The sequence below is a fragment of the Macaca fascicularis genome, chromosome 7, assembly GCF_037993035.2.
Source record: "Macaca fascicularis isolate 582-1 chromosome 7, T2T-MFA8v1.1".
Taxonomy (NCBI): Eukaryota; Metazoa; Chordata; class Mammalia; order Primates; family Cercopithecidae; genus Macaca; species Macaca fascicularis.
In genome coordinates, this window is record NC_088381.1 from 36,011,635 (window position 1) to 36,029,310 (window position 17,676).

Sequence of the window (17,676 nt, forward strand, 5' to 3'; positions counted from 1 at the left end):
TAATTACGTGGATTTTTTTTTTAACAGTCAAGAGGTTCTTAATTGTTTTTGGCACCTATTATGCCATAAATTCACAGGGAAGAGGTTCCAGCAGCTCAGGCTCCCTTTTGTTGGTTCACAAAGTATGCTCCTCTGGGGAGAGCAGGCTGGTGATTCAATGGAACTTAGGTACGTTTCTCTTTGGGTTCCTTCTTTTTCTGATCATTTTCCTTCAGCGTTTAGGAAACTATCTTGGCTCTTTAAGTACCTCATATGCTCAACATATACAGTAATTCTCTTGGCTAGAAATCTTGTTTATTTACAGAAATGCCAACAGCATGCTGGGTAGCACTGTAGACTTCCAGCTTTGCCATGGTAACATTTGTGGGGTATTCCTTTTTGAACAGTACCCACTCCCTTGATGTCTATAACATCTCCCTTCTTATAGATTCGTATGTGTGTGTCCAAAGGAACAACTCTATAAATTCTAAAAGACCCAGGGGACAGAGGGCAGGTGCTTCTCCTCTTTCCCTTTTTTTTCATCATTTAGGCAAATGATTAGAAGATGGTCGTTCCAGCCAAAAGAAAATATGTGGTCATTGAAATGTAAATATAAATTCATCAGAATTAGATATATCTTAACATTTAGTTTCTCAGTTGCACTAGCCACATTTAAAGTGCTCAGTAGCCTCCCATGGTCAGTGCCTACTGTATTGCCTGTGCGAATGCGGACGAGTTCTCTAACTGCAGGAATTTCCACTGGATAGTCCTCACAGTGTCCCCAGAGCAGCAGCATCTAGAGCAGTAGTTACCTCACTCTTCCATCTTACAGCCTGATATGGTTTGGCTGTGTCCCCACCCGAATCTCATCTCAAACTGTAGCTCCCGTAATTCCTATGTGTCTTGGGAGGGACCTGGTGGGAGGCAATTGAATTGTGGGGGCCAGATTTTCCCCCTGCTGTTCTCGTGATAGGGAATAAGGCTCATGAGATCTGATGGTTTTATAAAGGGGAGTTCCCCTGCACACGCTCTCTTGGCTGATGCCATGTAAGACGTGACTTTGCTCCTCATTCGCCTTATGCCATGATTGTGAGGCCTCCCCAGCCATGTGGTATTGTGAGTCCATTAAATCTCTTTCCTTTATAAATTACCCAGTCTTGGTTATGTATTTATTAGCAGCATGAGAGCAGACAAATACACAGCCCTGTCTACAGCTCTGCACCATCATCTGTCAGGCTAAAATGAGCTTTGGAGCTGGAAATGCTCTCCAGTCTCATTCCTACAATATTATGTCAGTTGTCCCCGTTAAAATAATTTCCTAGTTCTTTACAAGATTTTATCTTTAAGCAAGATTAGTAAACTCTAGAGATCTGGCCGGGCATGGTGGCTCATGCTTGTAATCCCAGCGCTTTGGGAGGCCAAGTCAGGTAGATCATCTGAGGTCAGGAGTTTGAGACCAGCCTGGCCACCATGGTGAAACCCTGACTCTACTAAAAATATAAAAATTAGCCAAGCGTGATGACATGCACCTGTAATCCCAGGTACTCGGGAGGCTGAGGCAGGAGAATCACTTGAACCTGGGAGGCAGAGGTTGCAGTGAGCTGAGATGGCGCCATTGCACTCCAGCCCGAGCGAGAGAGACTCTATCTCAAAAAAACAAAACAAAACAAACAAACAAAAACAACTCGAGATCTGCTGTATAACATTGCACCTATAGTCAACAGCTATGTGTTGTACACTTAAAACTTCATTAAGAGGGTAGATCTCATGTTGCATGTCCTTACCACAATATATTTTTTAAAAAAGATTTTTATCTCATCTGTCAGTTTTGATTAGTAGATAGAGGTGCCTGGAGCACTGTGTTGGGAAGGATTTGGTAGCTGGCACCAGATGCAGGGGGAAGAGCCAGCCCAAGGCTGACAGGGTGGTGTCTTGTGAACTGTGTGTCTGCCAGGCTTGCCCCAGGACATCCTGGGCATGTGGGATGCCTGGCAAAGGCTTGTTGGCCAGGGGAGTCCAGTGATTCTGATGCTCCCTAGTGAGGGGGCCCCTTGCAGGTCTGGAATGAAGGTGAGTGACAGTGAGGAATTCACCTTGGTAAATTTAGAGGGGCACCAAACACTCTAAGATTATAATATTTTAATGCAATATTTTAAAAGATCAGCATTAATACTAAAAAATTCCAGATGAACAGGGCTGGGAGCGGTGGCTCATGCCTATAATCCCAGCACTTTGGGAGGCTGAGGTGAGAAGATCACGAGGTCAGGAGATCGAGACCATCCCGGTTAACACGGTGAAACCCCGTCTCTACTAAAAAATACAAACAATTAGCCAGGGGTGCTGGCGGACGCCTATAGTCCCAGCTACTCAGGAGGCTGAGGCAGGAGAATGGCGTGAACCTGGGAGGCGGAGCTTGCGGTGAGCCGAGATCGAGTCACTGCACTCTAGCCTGGGCGACAGAGTGAGACTCTGTCTCAAAAAAAAAAAAAAAAAAAAAAAAAAAAAATCCCAGATGAACAAAATATCAAATCTTAACTAAAAACCAGATCTGACTGTGCTATGTGGTGTCATTTTGGAATTGAGGCAAAAGAAAAAGTATTTCCCTCTATATACATGTTTTTATGCAAAAATTGGACATACTGTTTTTTGTGAGGGTTTTTGATTTTTGGAAATATTACATGGTAATATTATTTACTTGGTTATTGAGATTTTGGTCTGCCCCTCTCCTTATCACTGTTTTTTTTTTTTTTTTTTTTAAAGACAGGGTCTCCCTCTGTCACCCAGGCTGGAAGCTGTGGTGTGATCATAGCTCATAGCTCATTACAGCCTCAGTCTCCTGAGTAGCTAGGATTACAGGTGTGCACCACCATGCCTGGCTAATTAAAATTTAAAAAAAATTGTAGATATGGGGTTGTATTATGTTGCCCAAGGTGGTCTTAACTCCTGGCCTCCAGGAATCCTCCCAACTCAGCCTCCCAAAATGCTGGGATTACCGGTGTGAGTAACCACACTCGGTGTCCCTTTACCTTTTGCATTTGAGTCTGCTTTACCCTAATCCTGACCCTGCCCTGATATCTAGAAATTTGGAGCTAAATTCAGTGCTTAGTTTTTATAATTAGCTTATCTTGGGCTTATCTGATTACTTTAGATGGTCTCTGGTGTGTTTTTATTTCTAATTACCATACTTTGTTTAATTTTTAAATTTGTAGTTTAATTATTCTTGAAACCGACTTGGGCCACAGGTAAAGCAAAGATCTGACTCTGAGCAGGTGTGATTCCTCTGAGACATGGGGGAAGAGAGGGAGGGGAGCGAAGATGTTTGCAGATTTCCAGCACTTGCTGCCAGCCACCAGAGAAGTGCGAGGAGCTCTCCACAGCACTACAAGGCCCGCCCATGGGATTCACTGTCCTTTGTTGCCCCCACCTGGAGAGAATGAAAACTCCTAGGGAATCTGTTTCAATAGGGAGAACACAGAACCAAGAAATGCCTCAGGAAAAGAGCCCCTTGAGATCATGAAACCGCTAATGCAAAATTGTAGCTGAGACAGCAAAAGAGATCTGACCTAGCCAACTCCATCTTGCTTCTAAGCTCCAAGCTGTTTTTATTCTTTCCTGGGCATAGGCTGAACTAAGTTTGGGAGAAACTTACTTTATAAAATGAAGGTGATTAACAGCCCTTTCCCCTTCTTGCCTGTATTTAATGATAAAAATACATTAAATACATTAAGAACAAACCCCCTTCTTGCCTGTATTTAATGATAAAATACAAGTTAAAGAATTTTTTTTTTTTTTTTTTTTGAGACAGAGTCTCACTCTGTCACCCAGGCTGGAGTGTAGTAGTACAATCCGAGCTCACTGTAGCCTCCACCTCTCAGGTTCAAGTTATTCTCCTATCTCAGCCTCCCCAATGCTGGGACTACAGGTGTGAGCCACCACGCCTGGCTAATTTTTGTATTTTTAGCAGAGAGGGGATTTTGCCGTGTTGGCCAGGCTGGTCTGGAACTCCTGACCTCAAGTGATCTGCCTGCTTTAGCCTCTCAAAGTGCTGGGATTGCAGGTGTAAGCCATTGTGCCTGGCCAAAGATACATTTTTAAGCAAAAATTATTTAATGCTGATTTTAATTTTTAAAATGTACCTACATCTTGGCCTGGTGCTGTGGCTCACACCTGTAATCCCAGCACTTTGGGAGGCTGAGGCAGGCAGATCACTTGAACTCAGGAGTTCAAGACCAGCCTGGGCAACAAGGTGAAATTTAGTACTAGCTACTTTGGGGGCTGAGGTGGGAGGGTCCCTGAGCTCAGGAGGTCGAGGCTGCAGTGAGCCGAGATTACCCCAATGCACTCCAGTCTGGGTGGCAAAGTGAGACCCAGTTTCAAAAAATAAATAAATAAAAATAAAAGTTTACCTACATCTTATTAAATATGTTTTTTTTTTTTTTTTTTTTTTTGAGACGGAGTCTCGCTCTGTTGCCAGGCTGGAGTGCAGTGGTGTGATCTTGGCTCACTGCAACCTCCGACTCACTGGTTCAAGCGATTCTCCTGTCTCAGTCTCCTGAGTAGCTGGGATTACAGGCACATGCTACCATGCCCAGCTAATTTTTGTATTTTTAGTAGAGACAGGGTTTCACCATGTTGGCTAGGATGATCTTAATCTCCTGACCTTGTGATCCGCCCGCCTTGGCCTCTCAAAGTGCTGGGATTACAGGCATAAGCCACCATGCCTGGCCATCTTATTATTATTATTTCGAGACCGAGTCTCTCTCTGTTGCCCAGGCTGGAGTGCAGTGGTGTGATCTCAGCTCACTGCAACCTCCGCCTCCTGGGTTCAAGCGATTCTCCTGCCTCAGCCTCCTGAGTAGCTGGGACTACGGGCGCCTGTCACCACACCTGGCTAATTTTTGTATTTTTAGGAGAGACAGGGTTTCACCATGTTGGTCAGGCTGGTCTCAAACTCCTGACCTCGTGATGCCCCTGCCTCGGCCTCCCAAAGTGCTGGGATTATAGGCATGAGCCACCGCGCCTGGCCATCTTATTAAATATTTTTATAAGGCCGGGCGCAGTGGCTCAAGCCTGTAATCCCAGCACTTTGGGAGGTCGAGACGGGCGGATCATGAGGTCAGGAGATCGAGACCATCCTGGCTAACACCATGAAACCCCGTCTCTACTAAAAATACAAAAAACTAGCCGGGCGAGGTGGCGGGCGCCTGTAGTCCCAGCTACTCCAGAGGCTGAAGCAGGAGAATGGCGTAAACCCGGGAGGCGGAGCTTGCAGTGAGCTGAGATCCGGCCACTGCACTCCAGCCCGGGTTACAGAGCAAGACTCCGTCTCAAAAAAAAAAAAAAAAAATTAATTAATTAATATTTTTATAAAAATAAACCTATTTACGATTCAGGCATTCAATGTCCATCTAGTTGCCGATGTGTTGTCCTTCCAACCACATGGCTAATAGGGGCTTCCTGCTCTTATAATCTCTGGATGACTCATTATCTCCTGGTTGGCTTCTCAGTGTCTGTAATGTGGGTGACTAATTCCCTTTATTAAATTCTCTGTGTTTGGAATACCTAGGGAGGATTCTGCTTTCTTGAATGGACCCTAACTGATGCAATGCTTAAGGGGAGTAATTTGCATCTGTAGCTATCATACTGTTTCTGCATACCATGTATCTGCTTTTCCTTTGGCGCTGTGTGGCTCTTGTGTTCTAATAAACTAATACCCTCTAGGGCTAGCTAAGGCTTTTTGAGTACCCGACATTGTGCTAGGTGCTCATTCCTGTGTCCGTGAACAAGGCCTGGCCAGAGCAGACCCTTGTCCTTGATGCAGGCACCTGCTGGTCCCTCACTTCCTCTGGCCTCACCCAGGAACCCTCTGGTCTAGAGTTTACCTGTCTAGCAACTGCTGCTCTGCTGCCCAAACCATGTTGGGCAGGACCAAATGCCAAGTGTCTTTAGTAAGTCTTCACCTTCCCTATTCCTCCTACAAGGTTCTCAGCTACCTCCAGCCTAGCTGGGCATTTTTACCAGTTTGTCCCCAGCAGAGTTTCACCCTAAGAGGAAGAAAAGGGAGAACATGTTTGTCAACGTTCCTTTCTCCTCCCCACACTCCACTTGTGTAAAAAAGAGAACCAGGTTTTCTATTTTTGCTTCCTCTCTAGGGTGGCCTTCCACACTGTCATTTCCTCCTTTCTAGGGGGATGAGGGAGACTTAAGCCCCTTAATGGTAGCAGGAGTATTCCTTCTGCACGATGGAAGTGAGTTTGTGATCTGACTTAGGCTTAGAGTTAGTGCTCCTGACACAGTACTAGGAGCCAAAGGAACTTAGACAATTCTTTTTTCCATGACAAAGCCTGGCTTTTAAGACTATCATCTCTCTGTGCTGTCCAGGTATCTATTCTGAGTTTCAAAACTGAATGTGGACTGCATCCTCTTTGAATTCCTGTTGTAACAGTCCTAGCTCCCTCTTGGGCAAGTGGATGCCTCTGCAGAAAACGGGGCGAGTTGGGGGGAGGACAAGGAAATGCAAGGGACACCAGTAAATTAGTAAATTTCAAAACTATTGTTTCCATTAACTACACACGGGTGTCTTCTCCCTAAACTGTGACCTACTTGAAGGCAGGATCACATTTTCCCTAATATTTAAAAAATGTCTATGAGAAGTCAGGTGCTAATTGTGAAAGGACTTGCAGGTTGACTAAGGTCTCAGGTGTCCTTACGTTGTCTCACATTATGACAGCTCTTGATAGTGCATCCACACCCATCAGAGCACTTAACAATAGTTCCAGATGGGCTAAAGTCTTTGATTAATGAGAAATAGAGGCTGGGTGTGGTGGCTTATGCCTGTAATCCCAGCACTTTGGGAGGGCGGATCACTTGAGGTCAGGAGTTCACAACCAACCTGGCCAACAGGGTGAAACCCCATCTCTACTAAAAATACAAAAATTAGCTGGGTGTGGCGGAGGGCGCTGGTAATCCTAGCTACTTGGCAGGCTGAGGCAGGAAAATTGTTTGAACCTGAGAGGTAGAGGGTGCAGTGAGCCGGGATCGTGCCACTGCACTCTAGCCTGCGTGACAGAGAGAGACTCTGTTTCAAAAAAAAAAAAAAAAAAGAAAAAAGAAAGAAATAGAATAAATTGATTAATCGATTAATGCATTGTTATTAACTAATCTTTGTAAAACGTCTACGTTTGGGGGTAAAACACCAAAAAAAAAAAAAAAAAAGGGGGAAGCGGGGGCAGGGTGTAGTGGCTCATGCCGGTAATCCCAGCACTTTGGGAGGCTGAGGCGGGAGGATTGCTTGAGGTAGGAGACCAGGCTGGGCAGCAAAGTGAGACCCTGTCTCTAAAAAAAGAAAGAAAGAAAAAAATCTCTGAAAAAGGAAAACAAAGAAACAAAAGAAAGGTAAAAATATGGGGACCACTGAATTAATCATTTATTGAGAATGTCTCCATGCACATTTTTCTTCCACATATCGTTTCTGGGCAATGTGAAAGATAAATTTTGTTGCAGACCTCTTTTTAAACAGGTGTTTCAAAAGCTAGAAGGTCTAGATATGCCTGACTTCATAAAACTCAGGAAGCAGACATCATTTCTGTTTCACTTCATTTCAGCTTTTTCTAAAACTAATCCAAAACTATAGTCTATCACTAGATGGCGCACTAAGCTAAATTTTTGAGAACCTACTCCCCAGCACCCTCTCTGCCAACCTCCCATGTCTTAAATAATGATGACTTGATACATATACAGGACTTTGTAATTGATAGACCACTTTACCTCCCTTATACTAACCCTGTGTTATCATTATTATTCTCATTCTCAGATGAAGAAACTGAAGTTATGAATTTTAATTGAATATCTTTTATGTGTCAGACACTTTCCTACCCACTGAGTAAGAAATTACTGTTTCTTAGCAGCCATCTTAGACCTTAGGGAAACAAAAATAAATTAAAGAAGAAAAGAGAAATTACGGTTTCCATTTTACAAATAGGAAAATGAAATATCAAGAAAGTTTGGTCAAGGTCACATAGCCAGTGAAACAAGGCTAAGCAACCAGCTCCTTTGGCTCCGGGTCTAGTGAGTTTCCTAGCACAGCCTCACTCTAGTGCTAACATTTCTGGGAAGGAAGTCCTGTGTCAAACCTTTGCTTTCTTTGCATAATTCTCTTAGGTCTGCATTTCATAGACCTTTAGAGCTGCAAAGAAGAAAGACAGTAAGAAGAGAATGGGAGTTAATATTATTGCATTTGTGTGTAAAGTCATTCATTTCAGATCGGGCCCAGTGGCTCACACCTGTAATCCCAGCACTTTAGGAGGCTGATGCAGGTGGATCACTTGAGGTCAGAAATTCAAGATAGGCCTGGCCAACATGGTGAAGCCCCATCTGTACTAAAAATACAAAAATTAACTGGACATGGTGGTGTGCACCTGTAATCCCAGCTACTCAGTAGGCTGAGGCAGGAGAATCACTTGAACCCAGGAGGCAGAGGTTGCAGGGAGCTGAGATCAGGCTACTGCACTCCAACCTGCGCAACAGAGCAAGACTCTGTCTCAAAACAACAAAATAAAAAAACAACAAAAAAAAAGTCATTCATTTCAGCCTGAAAATCCCTCCTATCTTTTATCACCCCTCCCACCTTGTTTCTAAGGTGTCTTTGTGACACTTTTTTCTAGTAAATCCCCTCTGCCCACTGCCCATTTTAGTTGGAGGTAGCTTGGCCCTTTGGATCAAGACTCCTCATTATTTTCAGATTTTCCTCATTGAAAATGCTTGGTGGTGGTAAGAAGTTCCCTCTTTACAACGTGATTTCCCCCACTCTGGGTCCTTAATCCTTCTTGGAATATAAACTGTATTCTAATATCTAGAAAGAAACCAATAGTTAATAGGAAATTAATAAATATTGTTGAAAAAATATTATTACTGAAAATGTATTGAAACACAGGAGTAGGTGATATTGTTTCTATTTGAGGTATTGTTTCTATTGTTTCTCTCTCTGTCTTTCTTTCTTTTTTTTTGAGACAGAGTTTTGCTCTTGTTGCCCAGGCTGAAGTGAATGGCGCCATCTTGGGTCACTGCAACCTCCGCCTCCTGGGGTCATGTGATTCTTCTGCCTCAGACTCCCGAGTAGCTGGATTACAGGCGTGTGCCACCATGCCCAGCTAATTTTGTATTTTTAGTAGAGACAGGGGTTTCATCATGTTGGTCAGGCTGGTCTTGAACTCCTGACCTCAGGTGATCTGCCTGCCTGGGCTTCCCAAAAGGCTAGGATTACAGGCGTAAGCTATGGTGCCCGGCTGAGGGTGTTGTTTCAACTTGAAGCATCAGTGAGTCTGCAAATGATATGAAACTATATGGAACGCTAGTTATTATAATAAAATGTACTTTCAGCAGTCTTCTGGGACTTGACCACCTTGGGGAGTGTACTATAAATGTTAGGGATGGTGACTGCTCTGCACGCCACTCTCAATGAAACTGTTCCCCCCACAGTCTCTGTTGCTCAGGTGGCCTATGTCCCTGGTCACAACCGAATGGACCAAGGCAGATGTGCTATCAAGGACAGCCAATCACAAGTGAGCAGTAATCTCCAATATGCTTTGGTTTGGTGCAAAAAGCTGAGCTGAGTCAACAGTTACTTAAATTCATGTGCAGTCACTTCCATTTGCTGGGGGATGGACTGGTGGGGGAAGATTGACATAAATTACCTCATGTCTGGTTTAGCTGGATATTTATCCTACAGTTGCTTAAAATACATTTCAGGATTCTTTAGTGTGAAGCATGCGTTTTGGAAAGGACAGGGAGAGGAAATTTAAGAGGTGGAGAGAAATCCAAGGACCCTTCACCTTCCAGAAAAAGTGACGGGGCTTTCTGGTGTCAAGCAGGTGACAGGCTCTGCACGGCTTTGCCCCTGAGGGTTCGACAGACAAAAGCAAGGCAGCTGTCGCAAAGGGGAAGGAACACAAGGCAAAGAGTTTGAGTCTTCACTCTGCCGATTAAGAGATGTCTGCCATTGGACAAAAATGTGTGTGTGTGTGTGTGTGTGTGTGTGTTTTAATTTGTGGAGATGGGGTCTCACTGTGTTGGCTAGGCTGGTCTCAAACTCCTGGCCTCAGTCAAGTGATCTTCCTGCTCCAGCCTCCCAAAGCATGGGTATTACAGGTGTAAGCCACTGCACCTGGCCAAAAATATAAGTTTTCAAAGAGCTGTCTAAATATCTTTGTCAATTAGCAATAAATTGATAATACTAGGTTGGCACAAAAGTAATGGCAAAAACTGCAACTACTTTGTACCAACCTAATAATACCTCTAGGCGTCTGTTTTTTATGTTTTATTGTACAGAATAATTCTTAAGGAGCTTGTTCCAAATGTAGGTTTTGTTTAGAATCTACTGCATGAAGATTCTGCTTCAGTGGTTCTGGACATTCAGCTAGTCCTGGGGTGAGCCTGACTCAGGTGGTCCTTGGACCACATCTTGAAAAATTCTGCTCTGGATGAAGAAACTAGAAACAGGAGACAAACTCCATCCCAATGAATGAGCTGCTTTCTGGCTGCTCAACTGGACCATGGCCATGCTGCGGGATGCTAGAAGGTCTGCAGATTTGGGAGCCCTAGTCGCTTAAAGAAGCAAATGCCAGAGTGGGTCTTCTCCAAGATGGCAGGATCATCCTCCTTTAAGGCAAGAACTGGGCAGTATCTTCTCACCTGCTTGTTCTTAGGTGTGAGAGCATGAACCTAGGAAGGAGGAAGTCAATCAAGCAGGAGCGGTGTTGGGTATTTCTTGAGAAAGCAGACATGGTTTCTTCTACATGGATGTGTTCTGGAGGCTAGTTTGGGGACTAAGCTGGCAAATGTGAGAAAGAGATTCAGGTGGCTGAAAGAGCAGCTGCTTAAAGTGCAAAGTGGCTGGTTGAACCAGTCCCTGGGCAGATGCTGATTAGAGAAAGCCCTGTAATGAAAGTGGGATTAGGGGCTGGGCGGGGTGACTCACGCCTGTAATCTCAGCACTTTGGGAGGCTGAGACGGGTGGGTCACAAAGTCAGGAGTTCAAGACCAGCCTGGCCCAAGATGCTGAAACTGTATCCCTACTGAAAATACAAAAATTAGACCTGGCGTGGTGGTACATGCCTATAATCCCAGCTATTCAGGAGACTGAGGCAGGAAAATCGCTTGAATCCGGGAGGCGGAGGTTGCAGTGAACTGAGATCACGCCGCTGTACTCCAGCCTGGGTGACAGAGCAAGATTCTGTCTCAAAAAAAAAAAAAAAAGAAAAAGAAAAGAAAGAGGGATTAGGTTAGAGCTATGAAGAGAAGACTCCATTCTGTGTGTGTGTGTGTGGGGGGGGTTTAAGACAGAATCTCACTCTGTCACCGAGGCAGGAGTGTAGTGGCACGAACATGGCTCACTGCTGCCTTGACCTCCTGGGCTCAAGAGATCCTCCAACCTCAGCCTCCCAAGTAGCTGGACTCACAAGCGTGTGCCACCTCGCCCAACTAATTTTTAATTTTTTTGTAGACACAGCGTCTCTCTATGTTGCCCAGGCTGGTCTCTAACTTCTGGGCTCAGGAGATCCTCCTGCCTCAGCCTCCCCAGCTGGGACCACAGGTGCATGGCACCACACCCAGTTAATTAAAAAAATTTTTTTTTGTAGAGACAGGGTCTCACTGTGTTGCCCAGGCTGGCCTCAAACTCTTGGCCTTCAGCAATCCTTCCACCTCTGCCTCCCAAAATGCTGGAATTACAGACATGAGCCACTGTGCCTGGCCAATAACAAGTTTTGATGAAGATGTGAAGAAATTTGGAAACCTCATATATTGCCAGTGAAAATGCAAACTGGTGCAGCCCCTTCAGTTTCATTTACTTATTTTTGAGATAAGGTCTCACTTTGTTGCTCAGGTTAGAGTGCAATGATATAGCTCACTGTAGCCTCAACCTCCCGGGCTCAAGTGGTCCTACCCACTCGGACTCCCAAGTAGCTAGGAGTACAAGTGCATGCCACCACACCCAGCTATATATGTGTGTGTGTGTGTGTGTGTGTGTGTGTGTGTGTGTATATATATATATATTTTTTTTTTTTTTTTTTCTTAGTAGAGGCAGAGTCTTACTATGTTGCTCACGCTGATCTCGAACTCCTGACCTCAAGTGATCCTCCTGCCTTGGTCTCCCAAGGTGATGGGATTATAGACATGACCCACTGTGCCACACCCTGAAAAAGAGTGTGGTAAACAGGTAGTTCCTGAAAATGTTACGTATAGAGTTACCATATGACCCAGTAGTTTTACCGCTAAGTTTATACACCAAAGAATTGAAAACCTAGGTCCACATAAAGACAAGAATATTCATAACATGGCAAAAAGGAATTTGAGGAAATCTAAAAAAAAAAAAAGAATATTCACAGTTTTCACAGTAACATTTTCATAGTAGATAAAAGGTAGAAACAACACAAATATTCATCAACTGATGAATGGATAAATAAAATGTGGCACATAAATACCTGGATCACCTGATGTCAGGGGTTCGAGACCAGCCCTGGCTAGCATGGCAAACCCCGTCTCTATTAAAAATACAAAAATTAGCCAGGCGTGGTGGTGTATGCCTGTAGTCCCAGTTACTCGGAAGGCTGAAGCCTCAGAATCATTTGAACCCAGGTGGCGGAGGTTTTAGTGAGCCAAGATTGTGTCACTACACTCTGGCCTGGGAGACAGATTCTATCTCAAAGTAATGACAGTTAAAAAAAACAACAGCCACTAACCATCACTAAGCACTGTGCAGACAGGGCTGCAGCACTGTTCTACACACTGTATATGCTTTTCCTAATTTAATTCAACCCTTTCAGTAACTTTAAGAGATACTACTGCATCCTTCCTCCATTTTCCACATGACGGAACTGAGGCACAGAGAAATGCGGTAAATTTTCTGAGGTGACACGGTTAATAAATGCTAGAATTAAGATTCAGATCGAGGTCTGACTCCAGAATAGAACTCCTAACTGCTATTCTGTAATGCCTCAAGCTGATAATGTGGATGGCTGCCCAGAGTGGTTAGGACTTAAGCCTATGACTAGAGAAGCTTGAAGGAATAGACCATGTCCTGTCTTTCTAAGACCATGGTTTCAAAGGTAGAGCCTGCATGTGAAGGCTCTGCCGCAGCGCTCTCAGCCCTGGTTGCACACTGGAATCACCTGGAGAGCTTTACAAGGCTGCCGACGCCTAGACCACACTTGCTGATGTAATTGGCCTGGGGTGCTGGTGGGCCTTGGGATGGTTTCCAGTTTTCCAGGTGATTCTAATGTGCGGCCGTGGTTGCCAACCTCTGCTCTAATTTTTCAAACATTAAAGAGTATACGGTGCATCTGTGGATCTTGTTGAACTGCAGAATCTCATGCAGGTGGTCTGGGCTAGGGCTTCTAACAAGCTCCAGGAGATTCCAAGTAAAAGGGCGATCCGAAGCGGAAGCTTTGCTACTCAGTGGCAGCAGACCTGCAGCATCGGCCTCACCTGGGAGCTGTCAGAAACTCAGACTGCCAGGCCCCACCCCAGACCTGAGGAATCCAAAAGTGAGTACTGATGAGAGCCCAGGTGATTTGAAGGCATGTTAAAGCCCGAGAAGCAGTGTGAGCCCAGCACATGATTAGAGAGGAGTGAGTAAGATAGTGAGGGGATTGAATGCGGATGTGTCTGAGCAGAGGTGAGAGGAACTGGACATGGTTAGTCTGGAGGAGACAGGAAACAACACAGTAGCTATGCCCAAGTGCCTTAACCCTGGAAGGGCTGTGCCGAGGAAGAGGCGGGGGACTGACTGCGGTTCCAAGGGCAGGACAGGAAGGTAAGGAGGACTCATTTCCGTGCCCAGGAGCTGTGGTGGGGTCTCCCTGGGCTGCAGGAGCTTCACCTCCTTTCTAGTCAGAAAGGACAGACTCCACTAACGGCGGCAAAGGGGATTCAAGCATTGTGAGGATTCAATGACACGTATGCTCCCTGATGACTCTGAAATTCTGAGGGTATAAGGCTGCAGGGGGAGGATGATGGGGCCACTGGGGACACCATCAACGGCTATGGAGCTGAGTAAGATGAAATGCAGCTGAACTTGGGTTTGAGGTCAGGAAAAGTGCAGTGTCTAGAGTTGAAACTGATAAAAACTGAATGTCGAGGAGACGCCCATAGAGGAGAGTCAAGTACTTTTCACAAACGTGCATGGGAGGAGACTCTGGACATGCTGAAGTTCGGCATATGTGACCCAAAAGACCCCTCAGCCATTGTGCTGTTATCTGATATCTACGGTAATGACTGAGCAGAACACCTTTGGGGCATAATGAGTGTGAAAAGAGAAGCCAGGAGGCTAAGAACGGGGTGGGGTATTCATCCTGCACAGGCAGAGGAGGTCAGGTGGCCTGGTGTTGGTCCTTCAGATGGAAACTGGAAATGAGAGGGTGAACTCACCCAGGGCTTCCTTGGGTGGAAGGACTAGAGTCAAGTTATTTCAAGCAATGCAGGATCATTATGAGGGAACCTTGAGGAGAGGTCTGGGCCCCAGGTGCCTCCACTGATGTCAGCGGCCTGACTTAAACATTTTTCTTTTTTTTTCTTTTCTTTTTTTTTTTAAATACAGACAAGGTCTTGCTCTGTTGCCCAGGCTGATCTCAAATTCCTGGCCTCAAGTATCCTCCCTCCTCGGTCTCCCAAAGTGCTGGGATGATAGGCATGAGCCACTGTGCCTGGACAACAGCCTGACTTTCTAGATCCTTCTTGGCTTTGTCTTTCGTGTGACTCGGTTTTTCTTTGTGGCTCTCTGATCTCTGTCAGTTGGTTCCCCAGCCTTTTTCCAACTTCCACAGCCCTGGGAGGTGGCTGGGAGAGAGTGGGGGAATCAGCAAAGGACCCCCACAGCAGTGTGTCAAAATCCTCTTCGTACCGGGAAAGTGACCTATTCCCAGCTCTCCCAAACTAGATGGAGACCTTGGGCAAGTCACATTCTTTAAACCCAGAGGAATTGCCTGCATGTTAAACACCCAGGACAATTGTTCTCTTCCACAGAGGAATTTCCTCTTTATTTTTCTTGAAACATGAAGCACTCTTGGGAAACCACGCACCTTATTTGGTGGAGAGGGAAATTGAGAGAACTTTTACTAAGTTTCCAGGCACCTGTGTCCTCATGAGAGCTCAGCCAGGCCTGGGCCTCTTTCTGGAGCTTTCTCTGCCCTCCTGCCATGGAGGCTTCTCCGGGCTTTCTCCTTGGTCGGGGGTGTATTTGGGCAAGGGCCGGGCACTGAGGGGCGTCGGGGGCACGGATGCAGCTGACTTTCCTTAGAAACAAGTGAATGGAGCCGTGGAGTAGGTTTCACTGGCCTTGTTCATGGACAGAGACGTTTTGGACTTCCTCAGGCAGTACCTTTGGACTGACAGGCAAGTCAGAAAGCACAGCAGTCAAGTGTGCTGGAGAGACGGCAGGCTGCCCTTGGTCAACTCGTATGGAGCAGGGCAAAGGACAACATGAATTGAGTCCCCATTATAAACTGGGCTGTGTTCCTCACTTCATAATTTCATTGACTCCTCATAAAATCCTCAACTGAAGGCCAGGCACGGTGGCTCACGCCTGTAATCCCAGCCTTTGGGTGGCCAAGGCGGGTGGATCACCTGAGGTCAGGAGTTTGAGACCACGCTGGCCAACATGGTGAAACCCCGTCTCTACTAAAAATACAAAAAATTAGCTGGGTGTGGTGGCACGCACCTGTAATCCCAGCTATTTGGGAGGCTGAAGCAAGAGAATTGCTTGAACCTGGGAGGTGGAGGTTGCAGTGAGGTGGAACCCCGTCTCTACTAAAAATACAAAAAATTAGCTGGGTGTGGTGGCACGCACCTGTAATCCCAGCTATTTGGGAGGCTGAAGCAAGAGAATTGCTTGAACCTGGGAGGTGGAGGTTGCAGTGAGGTGGTCTCTCGTGCCATTGCGCTCCAGCCTGGGCAACAAAGCGAGACTCTGTCTCCAAAGCAAAGTAAAACCCTCAATTGAGAGATGAGTAACTGTGACTCCTAGAGGAATGACTTGCCCTGGGTTACCCGCCCAGTGGGTGGCAGCGCTGGGGTGCCTGGGGCCCTCTTCCATTCTATACCAGTCCTTCTTAGATACTTGGGCCACCTGTTGAGGGCACTGCCTGTACAGGTGCCCTAATTGCTGGGATGAGTGGAAACACTTTCGGGCCAGTAAAAAAGGGCTATTGTTCTCCAGGGTCCCCTGGCTCTTAACCATTTTTTCAGTGGATTATGATAATCACAGGAATTGGTTTAGTTACTTTCCGGTGACTTCTGGAACTAGCCTTGCAGCTAATTTATCTTGGAGGGCTTACGAGGAAGTGGTTGCGCTCAGAGCTGTGTTCGGTGCGCAGCTAAAAAGGAATGGGATGACAGTTCTATACCTGCTGCTTGCATGTCTTCCGGCCAACAGTTGCTGTAGCCCTGCTCAGGGAATGCCCTGTTGAGGTTTTATGTATTTTTCTTACGTTCATTGCAACACTCTTCATGCCTTTGTTTGTTTTAGAGAGGGCTAGGGGAGGGGTGACTGTGTCCTCAGGCACCGGTCGTGGCGCCTTCCTGAGCAGAAGTAAGTTGTAAAAGATTCCAAACAGGCATGCTTTTGACATGCCCTCCTGGTGGATGAAAGTTCCAGGGCAACTCCTAGAGGGTGGAAGTTCGGAGGCCATCCCCACAAGGTGAAAGTTCTGAGGCCTGGTCCTGGAGTCGAAAGTTCCGTTGCAGGTCTGCCTTGGTGGTCTGCCCATGGACTATCAGCTCTCAAGGAGAGATCTGTCTTGGAGCACAAGGTTAGAATAACTTGCTGCATAGGGAATCTTTGGTGAGGATAGAGGTGAAAGTTTATATTTGCATTTCTGAAGGGCTTAGGTGGGAGACAGGGAGCCAGGGAAGCAAAAGAAGAGAGAGAAGAATAAACCACCTCTTAGATAAATTGGGGTAGTCGGTTACAGTTCCCCAACCCCAAGTTCCCTCCCATTTCTATGGGATCTGGATGCCATATTCATTCTGGCTGCTTTCTGCTGAAAGGAGGGTGTAGCCATTGGACATCAGAATGGAACTGATCTACTTGGAGTTGGGAATATTCACAAGTACATGAACTTACAGATGATACTGTTAGGAGCATTATGGTGTGAGGTCTAGAACAGCGGTCCTCAGCCCTTGGGTCACAGACCAGTACCTGTCTGTGGGCTGTTAGAAACCAGGCTGCACAGCAGGAGGTGAGTGGTGGGCTAGCGAGCATCACCGTCTGAGCTCTGCCTTCTGTCAGATCAGCTGCAACATTAGATTCTCGCAGGAGCACAAAACCTACTGTGAACTGTGCATCCGAGGGATCTAGGCTGTCTGTTCCTTGTGATAATCTAATGCCTGATCTGAGGTGGAACATTTTCAACTCAAAACCATCCTCCCCTCCCCTTCACCCCATCCTATGGAAAAATTGTCTTTCATGAAACCGGTCCCTGGTTCCAAAAAGGTTGGGGACTGCTGGTCTAGAAGGTCTCTGAAAGAGCTTGCCTTGTTTTCCCATATAGAAGATGCAACAGCAGTAAGCTCCACAATGGAGGGATATGCCGATCCTTGCAATTGGGGCCACTGTTACAAGTAGCTTTACCACCAGAATGGTCCTGTCCTGAGTCAGGATGCTAATCCTTGGTCTAGCGCCAATGTGGGGTCAGACATAACTTT

General features: G+C 45.9%; 1 protein-coding gene across 3 annotated transcripts in view; it reads left to right on the plus strand.

Moving 5' to 3' along the window:
- Nucleotides 1-13,544: 13,544 nt before the first annotated feature.
- Nucleotides 13,545-17,676, plus strand: part of GCNT3 (glucosaminyl (N-acetyl) transferase 3, mucin type) — an 80,411-nt gene continuing 76,279 nt past the window's right edge. For all 3 annotated transcript variants that reach the window (XM_045395556.3, XM_073995921.1, XM_073995922.1), the window contains exon 1: nucleotides 13,545-13,789. The gene's annotated coding sequence lies outside the window, so the exon portion shown is untranslated. The remainder of the gene's footprint in view (nucleotides 13,790-17,676) is intronic.